The sequence below is a fragment of the Athene cunicularia genome, assembly GCF_003259725.1.
Source record: "Athene cunicularia isolate RWA chromosome 11 unlocalized genomic scaffold, athCun1 chr11_part3, whole genome shotgun sequence".
Taxonomy (NCBI): Eukaryota; Metazoa; Chordata; class Aves; order Strigiformes; family Strigidae; genus Athene; species Athene cunicularia.
In genome coordinates, this window is record NW_020799115.1 from 31996 (window position 1) to 42808 (window position 10813).

A 10813-nucleotide genomic window follows, 5' to 3' on the forward strand; every position below is an offset into this window, starting at 1 on the left:
GAGGATGAGAATGGGGAGGTTGCACTGCCGGATACAGAGCTAATAGCTGAAAGAAAAACTCCTCTCTCGTCCATGCGAATAAACTGGGATGAAATTGCCCGCCATGCATTATCAGAAAATCAGTTTGATATACTTAGAGATCTTGATCCAGCTCAAGCCTTCCCTGTTATGTATGAAATGGATGGTGTGGGAGGTATGGCTGGTCATCATAAACCCCTTGATTGGAAACTTTTAAGTCAGCTGTGTAATATGGTTAATGAGTCGGGGCTTCATGGTGAACCAACTAGACAAATGTTAAATTATACTTGGGGTCGTGGGTTGTTGTGTCCTGAAGATATAAAAGGTGTTATACAGCTGATTTTAAGTCAGTCACAGTCGCTATTATGCCAGGCTCACTGGCAGCGTGCCTGTGAAATTTCTGTACATCAGCTGCAACCACCAAATGATCCCTTGGCTCAAATTACTGTGGAGCAATTAATGGGTACAGGTCAATTTTTTTCAGTGGAATTACAGATGCAAACAGGACCTCGAGTTTTGTTGGAGTCTATGAGACTTGCTAGGGAAGCACTCAACTGCACAAAAGTTAATCCTCCATCTCCATCATACACGTCAATTAAGCAGGCGTGAGATGAATCTTTTGGTGCCTTTGTAGATCAAATTACAGCAGCTACTAATCAGGCAGATGTCCCAGAATGGATGAAGGGCACACTATTATGGCAGTGTGCACTGGAAAACTGTAATTCGTCTACAAAGGGGTTTCTAGTTACTTTGCCAGCTGATGTTGGCATAGAAGACGTGCTAGAGCGTATGAGCCAGGTCCCTACTGGGCCCCAGGCATTTTTGGTAGATTCCATAACTGACCTAGGAAAGCACTTGAGTCCAACAAGCAGGCTTTTGCTGCGCTTGCGCCTTTAAGGCAATCTGAGCCCCCGTGCGGTGGATTCACAGGTTGTAAATTTAAATGTCATAGATGTGGCCGGCAAGGTAATTTTAGACGTCATTGTAAGGTACATGTCTGGTGCCAGAACTGCCATGCAGACAATCATGACACTACAGTTTGTTATCAGTTGGGAAACGGGAAGATGAGCGCCCCGAGCCGCAGTGCGCAGACCCCAATGGCGGCTCCTGCGACCTACGTGCAGCCAGCGATCGTTGACAAGCACCAGCTCAGCTGCAGCCAGCCACCAGAGGGAGCCTCGGCCTGGACCTGGCGACAGCAGTAGACATCATTCTGCTTGATAATCGACCACAGAAGGTACCCACAGGAGTTATGGGACCGCTCCTAATAGGTGGGCAGCCATCTGGGGCCCTCTTATTAGGACAATCATCTACTGAACTTAAAGGATTGTTTGTTTTACCTGGAGTTATTGATAGAGACTATGTTAGGGAAATCAGCATAATACTGCAAACATCGTTTCCACCTATGCATGTTCCTAAGGGCAGCCATGTTGCACAATCAGTACTGCTGCAGCAGAACATGATGATCGACCCACATTGGTACAAGACCGTGGGTCCGGGGGTTTTGGATCCACTGGAGGACTGGCTTTGTTGACTGTACCCTTAACTAAAAGACCTGAAGTGACTGTTAATCGTATGCATGAAGGAGAACAGAAGACTTTTTCAGCCCTTCTTGACACAGGTGCTGACATCACTATAATCAGTTCTCATCACTGGCCTTCTCATTGGCCCTGTCAACCTACGTTAGGAGGGGTCGAAGGCGTTGGCGGAACTGCACAAGTACAGAAAAGCTGCAACTGTGTTAAGGTTGTAATGGATGGACAGTTAGCTAGCTGTATATTACCATTACGCCACTGCCTCTAGGAGTACAAGCACTTATTGGATAAGATGTGTTAAATCAATTTGTAGTAGTATTGACCACAGATAAATCTTTTCTGTGACGGTCACTGCAGGATGGACTTTCCCGATCCCACTGACCTGGTTATCTGATTCTCCTGTGTGGATTGAGCAGTGGCCGTTGAAAAAGGAAAGTCTGCAACAAGCACATTTGTTGGTGCAGGAACAGCTGGACCAAGGGCATCTAAGACCATCAGTGAGTCCTCGGAACACACCGATCTTTATTATTAAAAAGAAATCAGGCAAGTATCGCCTGCTGCATGATGTCAGAGCAGTTAACAACCAGATGCAGGCGATGGGAGCATTACAACCAGGTCTTCCTAATCCAGCAGTGATTCCTGTGGGATGGCATTTATTAATTATAGATTTGAAGGACTGTTTTTTCCGAATTAAGTCACATGAAAAAGATACCCAACGACTTGCCTTCACGTTGCTTGCAATTAATAGAGAAGCGCCTGCCATGCGCTTTGAATGGACTGTATTGCCACAAGGAATGAAAAATAGTCCAACGCTATGTCAGTTATTTGTGGATTTTGCCCTTCAAGAAGTGCGCAATGCATGGACCAATACAATTATTCATCATTATATGGATGATATTTTATTTGCCCAGCAGACACCTTTTTCTGTACAGCAGGAACAGTTTTTGCAACAACTAGAACAGCATTCTTTGGTTATTGCAACAATAAATGAAACACAGATTAGCCCTCAAAAACTGGTTATTCACACAAACATTACGATGCTTGCAGATGCCCAGAAACTATTAGGAGACTTACAGTGGCTTCAACCAATTGTGGGTATTGATAGTGATCAACTCGAATGCCTGCTTCCTCTATTAAAAGGGACCGAGCTTGCCCAACCAGTACAATTGTCTACAGACCAGCAACGTACCATTCAAGAAATTACAGAACATGTCACAACAAGGGCAGTCGATCGGATTGATCCAGATTATCCTATAGATTTTACTATCTTATCAGGTGTACGACAATTCATAGGTGCATTGACCCAATGCAAAAAGAAAAAGGGGGAGAATTGGATAGCTGTTTTGGAATGGGTATTTACAACGATGCAACCAGCGACGACGCTGCAGAAGAAAATTTCTAATTTACCTGAATTAATACAAAAGGGTAGAACAAGATTAGTGCAAATAACAGGAAAGGAGCCAGGAACAATATATGTTCCGATTCAGAAGAAGGATTTGGACTGGTATTTACAGCACTCGCCAGAATTACAACTGAGCTTGCTGTCTAGCTCAGCAGACTTAAAACTTGAAACTTTGAAAGCCCCAGTATCAAAATGGGTGAGTCTTCATGCGTGGATGGAAAAGCCAAAAATAAGTGAGAGACCACTTCAGGATGCTATTACAGTTTACACTGATGCTGGAAGACGCTTGCGACATGCAGCAGCCACATGGAGTGAGGATGGACAATGGAAACATCGATTATTGGAGGCACAGCCAGAAGACTCTCTGCAGACATTGGAACTAGCTGCAATAGTCTGGGCTTGCAGTCTACGGATTGATAAAAAAACTGAATACTGTTACAGAATCTCTGTATGTTGCAGGCATTGTAAGTCGTATAGAGGGAGCAAGGATATGAGACATAGATAATAGAAGGCTCTTTGATTTATTACAGCAATTACAATCTGCAGTTGTGCAGCGAGCAGAACCATACTGTGTAATCCATATCAGGAGCCACAAACGGACTGATGGGCTAGGGGAAGGTAATGACCGGGCTGATCGGCTGGTCTCTGTAGCAGCCCCTGTTAGTGACTTTGTCAAGGCAAGAGAATCTCATGCCATGTTTCATCAGAATGCTTGAGGGCTACATCAGCAATTTAACATCACTATGGAGGAAGCTCGTGGCATTGTGCATGCATGTGCCACATGTAGCCATCATGGCCCAGGACTTGGAATTGGTGTAAACCCACGAGGCTTAGGTCCCTGTGAATGATGGAAGATGGACATGACACATGTTAATGAATTTGGATGATTAAAGTATGTGCATGTTACTATAGATACTTATAGCAAATATATATGGGCAATTCCCCAAACAGGAGAGAAAGCACTGTATGTAATACGTCACCTTACTAGTTGCTTTGCTGTTATGGTAGTTCCCGCCTCGATTAAAACTGATAACGGGCCTGCATATTGCAGTGAAAAGGTTAGAAAATTTTGTCAGATGTGGGGAATAAAGCATTTAACAGGAATACCACACTCGCCAACCGGTCAAGCTATTGTAGAACAAGCAAGTCAGACATTGAAACAGCATTTACAAAAGTTTAAGGATATTACTGATGTAGCAGAAAGGCTGTTGAGAACTGTTTTTGTTTTAAATCACCTGTGTGTTTTTTCTGATCAAGGGCTCCCTCCTGCAATGATTCATGGAAGAACAGTGGGAAACCAAGAAAGGGATCCTATGTATGTAATGTATAGAGAACTAGAAACAGGAATGTGGAAGGGTCCAGAAGAAGTTAAATATGTGGGCAGAGGTTATATGTGTATCATTACTCCTACAGCTATTCAGTGGATTCCCAGCTGATGGACGAGACCGGTTCAGAAAGCTGCTAATGTTCCTGGCAATGATAACAATAATACAAACTGTCCCGATGATGTTGCCGAAAATGAATGTTTGGATCACTTGGGTGAATAAGACAGGACAAACAGACTTCTGTCTATCCTTGGCCTCTCCTGCTGACCCCTTTAGGACCTGTCTCTTCAGGGTACCCATTGGCAATCCAAAGATAATCTGTCGAACATTCAGTGTTTTTGCTTTTAAGTTTAACAGCACCACTCAGGCTGCTGCTGCAACTATTAATAATCTGACCACTTCCTTGCCATGGGACCCTCAGGAACTGGACCTACTGGCATCTGTAGCAATTGGAAACAGCTCAGAAAACTGGAATCAGACATGTTTTATGTTGGGTAATTTTAAACAGGTCATTAACGATCACAAGCCTTATAATTTGTCAGGCTGGACCAATGTAACTTCTCATACCAAGGGATTTGATTACCAGAAAAAGGGAGATTATTGTGGAACTAATAGTACCTTGGGTAGTGGTTTAGGAGCATTAGGATCAGAAGTTAATGGAAGATTGTCAATATGGAACAATGGAACTCCTAAAGCTTTTCCTGATGGAGTGTTTTTGATTTGTGGGGATCATGGGGAGGTATACCTTGACGGGCATTTGGTGGTCCTTGTTATATAGGTCACCGACTCTCATGGCCCCAGCATTACATCAGTGGGCAAAGCACATAAATTCGCGTAACAAACACAATCTTTCAGCCCTTACTTGGAATTGTGATGATTCAGTTGAACTATGGGGAGTGACCACCAGCGTTTTTGCCTCTATAATCCCCTCAACAGGTACTGCCCAGGCACTGGCTAGTGTTAAGAAGCTGGCTTGCTGGGCAGTGAAACAATCTAATGTCACCACAAGAGTTATTCAAGAAATGGCTAGTGATGTGGACAGTCTGAGGCATGCTGTGTTACAAAATTGAGCTGCCATAGACTTTCTTTTGCTTGCCCAGGGACATGGATGTCGGGATTTTGATGGAATGTGTTGCTTTAACCTATCTGACCATAGCCAGTCAATTACAATGGATGAAGCAGCACTTACAAAAAGTACAAGTAGTTAAAAATCCCTGGGACCAATGGTTACACTATGTGTTAGGACTGTCCTCCTGGCTACAAAGTATCTTACAAGAGAGTCTTCGGTGGTTGGGAATAGTAATATTAGTCATTGTAATCATTAGGATAGCTTGTAGTCACATGATGAAAAATGTTAGTAAGGTTATGCTTGTGCAAGCTGCACAAAAAGAAAAAGGGGGAACTGTTAGAGAATGGCTTGCAGAGCAAGGTCGTGGGTCTGTGCAGGAGCTGATCGCAGCCACCTGAGGTAAACAAAGGAAAAAACCCAGGGTACAGTTATGCTAACAAGGGAGGAGATTCAGGGCTCAGTTATGCTAACAAGGACTGTTATGATAGCAAAGAGAGAAACTGAGGTACGAAATGGCCTAGAGTATGATGGAAAACAACCTTGGAAAAGTTAGCAAGTCAAAGGAAGGAAAATGTTGAAACATACCTGAAATACCACAAGGGGCTGGGATATTATAATGTCACCTTCTAGATGTATCCAATAGATTTGTGAGCAGTGTATTGTAGAGTGCGTATATAAGGTGTGATTTCTTTCAATAAAGTTGAAGCTTGCTCTATCATTCACATTGATTCGGCTGCTTGCTTCCTCTGTCCACCGCAGACCACACAGAAGGTGCTAGGCCAGATGGGGATGAGGGTCCTGCAGCAGTCCAGGTCCAATGCTCCAATCTTCCTGTGCACATCCACACACTGCCTTCTCACTGCACAGCACCCGCACCTCGCTGAGACACACCCTGTGCTGCAGCCAGAAGCTGGTGCCACACCTGCAGCCCGGAAGAGCAGGGGACAGTGGTGAGGTTGCCTTCTGGGAGCTAACTATGGCAGACTCACCCCTGGCTGCCCACCAGCCCCAGGTGGCCATACCCAACCGAGCAGGCCACCACCCGCCAGTGCTGGGACTGCCCTTAGGAAGGGGCTCAGCCCCGCTGACCCCCAGTGCTGGGGTACTGCTCCAATGGGGAGTTCACCCTGCATCTTCTGCAGGACAGACCCTGAAAGCTCCCACCAGCATGGCAGGACAGCAATGCTGCTTCCCAAAGGAAAGATACAGGGCGGGGTTTCCCCCCTTCCAGGTCCTGTGGCTTTCCCAAGGTGCAGCCAGACAAGGGGATGAGGGTCCCTGCTTGGCCACCAGCTCCCTCCCTCAGCATTACTGGGGTGATTTGGAGTTAACATTGCTGTGGTGTTGAGGCAAAGCCAGGCACTGGAGCTAAGCACAGCAGGACCCAAGGAAGGGGGCGACTGGCTTGAGGCTTTGGAGGGCTTTTCACCAAGCCCTGTCCCCACCAGAGGGGACACTGCCCAAGACAAAGGCATTGCAGTCCTTGTTGTCATGTGTTCCCATGTCCCCCCCAGTCCCTCAAGGTCCACCCTTGTCACAGGAGCTCTGCTGCTTTCTGCATGAGGCTGTGTCCGTGAGTCCTGCAGGGACCTATCCTTCCTGGCTCCCCTGCCAAAGGGGACCGGGGAGCCCACCCCCACCACTGCCTGCCCCATTGGCACTGGGGGCAGCTCAGTTCCCTTTGGGACTCACCAGGCTCAGTGGGGCTTTTGCACCTTCGGGTGCTGTTTCCCAGTGCCGCCTGTGCTGCCTCCTGCTCTCACACAGGCATAGAGCAGTTCGGGAAAAATGGCTTTTAGTGGAAAAAAAAAAAAAAAAAGGCCAAAAGTGCAAAACATGCCACCTGTTCTAATGTACAACCTGAAATACACAGAAATCTGTTCTAATGTACAATCACTCCCCACCCCCCCCTTCAACTGCACCAGAAGCCATCTCATCTCATCTCATCCCTGCTGGGGTCTATTGCCACCCTCCCACCCCAGCACAGGCTGCCAGAGCCCCGTGCTTGCTGGGTGGTTTGGCCAGTTGCTCTTCTGCTTTTTCTTCCTCCTCTCTGACATGCCAGGCTGGGAAGGGGGCAGGTCCATCCCTGCATCCCACCATGCTCCTGGGGCCCCATCCTGACAGTGCTGAACTGCTCCAGGCTCAGGATGGCATTGGTGGGCTTGGGGACACTGTAGTCGGGGGCAAGCAGCTCCATGGGCAGCGAGAGTACGCCAATGATGGCACAGGGGATGTCTCTGCTGGTGCCACCAGGTCCCCAAGAACAGAGAGGCTCCTGGGACTGTCCTGGCTGGGCAGGGAGCAAACAAGAAACACCTCCTTGGGCAGTGCAAGGTCGCCTGCTGGGGCCCCAATACCCTTGTTGTGGAGGGCAGCAGAGGCTGGTGGTTCTTGCTCTGTGTAGGCACTATTTTTTGGTGATGCACTATTTTAAACCGGTAAAGCACAGCAGAACACACTGTTTACAACCTGCTGAGAATCATCGCCAAGGCACAGCAAGAACCAGGGCAAAGCTTGTCTATTTAAGATGCATCTGACAGTGCTATAACACTGTTAAACCTTCACCACCACCAGACATTTCACTAGACTGAAGGCTGACAGCAGTGTACCAGCACCCTTTCTGGCCACTCCTGGGTAGAAATCCGAGGGACTTTAAGGACAGAAATCCAAAAGACCTACAAAAAGCTTTTTAAATTAAGTACAGCATATAAAAATCAAACAAAAACCAACAGGTAAATCCCTGAGGCACTAGTGAGGAATAACAAGTCTCTTGTTAAGTCCACTACCCCTCACAAAACAGAAAAATGACTTAAGAGATTTTTTCAAAGAACCTGCAGATGGAAGATAACCCTGATAACTGCAGTACAAGCGACCAACATGGAAACGGCAACACTGACCCTTCTCCTGCTCCTCCTACAAGCTCCTAACCAATTACATGAAGAGGCAAACCCAAGGATGACTGAACAGAAGTTTGCCCCCCCAAATTCAAAATGATCAAGGAGTCTATGTGAAATACAGATTCACATCCACTATCATGGATGATGAACCTTGCCATAAGCACACATTGTGCCTTGAGACAGGAGCTAAGGACAGTTTGACATCACCACCATGGGAAGACATTCAAAATCAAAGCACCCAGAAGACAGACAAACCTCTACCATTTTTTCAGTGATGTTTCAAGACCTGCAGTACTCAACAGAAGACTTAAAAAAAGGCCACAAAACTTACATGACAGCAGCCTCTTTGTAGGTTTCTTACTCAAAAGCAAAAAGCCACATATCCTTGGGGAAACCCATGTCCTCCTGTGTGAGGCTGGTGTCTTCCCATGGCTCTTCAAAAGGCAGAAGAAATGACCATCCCTTTGGAAGTCTACACAAATTCAGAAGTACACTCAGCTCTCTGACAGCCGTTACCTGTGGGCCAAAAATCCTCCCAAACCTCAGAAGTGCCTGTGCATCATCTGGCAGTCACTCTACATGAACCTATCTAAAACAGCTCAACTCCCACCAGAAATGAGCGACTGCAGCAGAAGTGACACTGGCCGACCTGGACAGGCATATTAGACCAGAAATAGTGGTTAAAAGACAAAAAGCACAAAATAAACCACCAGAAGAGGAAAAAACCCAAACAACTAGAAAAGAAAGAATACACAAACCAGAGGCCCCTATTTAAACCCTAAAAAGAAAATAACCTAAAATAGGACTCTCCAAAAACCACATAGAGCATAAACTAAGGCAAGACACGCAAACAACCCAGGAATCCAGGACCAAAAAAGCCCAGATTTTGTCCCTAAAAATAACACACTTTAATGCTATGCCACCTACACTCTGGCATCCCGTAACCCTAAAACCCCATAATGCCAGCTCACTGTAAGCTACACCCCCGTAACCCTGGCACCCAAAAACACTGGCTCTCCCTAAAACTAGTGCGTGATAACCCTGGAAAACTGTTACCCTAGAACAGCATAAACATGGCACCCCAACTACCTCAAAGCCCCAAGAACAAAAGCAATCAGCAGCTGCTACCCTGAGCAGCCAAGAAGTCCTGTTTTCAAGGGGTGGGGGCACTGCCCCAGGCATCACCACTGACCGAGGCCAGTCCAGTGTCACTGCTGGGGTCTGACATCTTCTGAACAACAGACTCGCTGCTGGTGTCCCTGCTCACCCCGCCGGGATGCTCCTATTGAGCCTGTTTTTCTCATGACACAGCGAACCTGTGAAAGTACAAATTCCAGGAAACAACAGTATCAGCTGAAGCCTGCTCATTATCACCTTCTCCTGAAAAAAACAACCCCCGGAAGTCCAACAAACAAGAAAAACAGAAGCACACACACCACCAGTGATGATTGCCAGAAACTTCTGAACTGCTGTGCAGAAGAGTGGCATTTACAGCATTTTAAGGAGTATGTGAATACACAAATCCAATCTAAACCTGCCAGGAGATGGCGACTGCAAACCCTAAACGGAACGTACAGTCCCAGCAGAAAATAGATCACTGTTGCGCTTCAGCCTCAGAAAGCCCATCTGAACCCGTGACTGTTCACTGTGCCCTGAGGCAGATGTGACCGCAACCCCTCAAGCCTTCCGGAGGCGCAGGTGCAACTGAACAGGATGTGGGCACTGGGAACAGGCTCACCCAGCAGGCTGAGTATGGTCACCCCCACTGCTCTCCACCTGCACGTGCTGACGCTGTTCCACTGGGGTATCCATGGGGCAGAGAACAGGAAAGCATCTCCTCTAACACCAGCATTTGGCCCGGAACTCTGCCTCCCCAGCGCCCAAATGGGAGAAAACTCAAACTGTGCCCCTTCTGCTCACGCTTAGTGAGAGTCTGGGACAGCAACTGGATGCCACAGACTGAAAGAGCTCCAAGGACACAGCCTGAGGGAAGTGGAGCCCCCCGGGTCTCAGAGTAATTCTAGAGCTAAAGCTAGGACAGACATCAACTCCAAATCAGACAATACATGCCAGCACTCATCCCTGACCCGGGAAGTCAGCCTCCCTTCTCCCGGCCTGCCCAAGGGTTTCCAGCCCAGCACACTTTCTGCTCAAAGCAGGACGCTGCCTTATTGCGCTGTGATGCCACTCACCTGCTCCTGAAAAAAGGACCAGAGGGACATGGCACAAGCCATCAAACCACTGTCTGGGAGCAACCAGAGCCCTCTGGGGACTGTTCTTCACCACGGTGCCCCTGAGAGAACACAAGAGACAGAAGAGAGGGTGAGACATTTCATCTACGGTGGAGCTAGCTGGGGGCAACAAAAAACACTGAGACTGAGCCCTTTTGCTCCGGGATAAAGTGCACATCAAATAAATACCCACTGAACAGAAATCGCCATCTAAGCAGAAAAAAAAAAAAAAAGCTCACATTTGAGCCTTCCTTCGCAGACAAACCTAAGCAGCGCTGCCCGCGGCGGTCTTTTCCCCAGAAGGTACCGAGTTCGCTTTTGCCCCGAAGGCAG

At 47.2% G+C, this 10813-nt stretch overlaps 1 non-coding gene across 1 annotated transcript; it reads right to left on the reverse strand.

Annotated features, from left to right (window-relative positions):
• Nucleotides 1-10252: 10252 nt before the first annotated feature.
• On the reverse strand, nucleotides 10253-10337 carry LOC113484671. Its single transcript, XR_003399258.1, has one exon. It is a non-coding gene; the product is annotated as a small nucleolar RNA SNORD45 (small nucleolar RNA).
• Nucleotides 10338-10813: the final 476 nt, after the last annotated feature.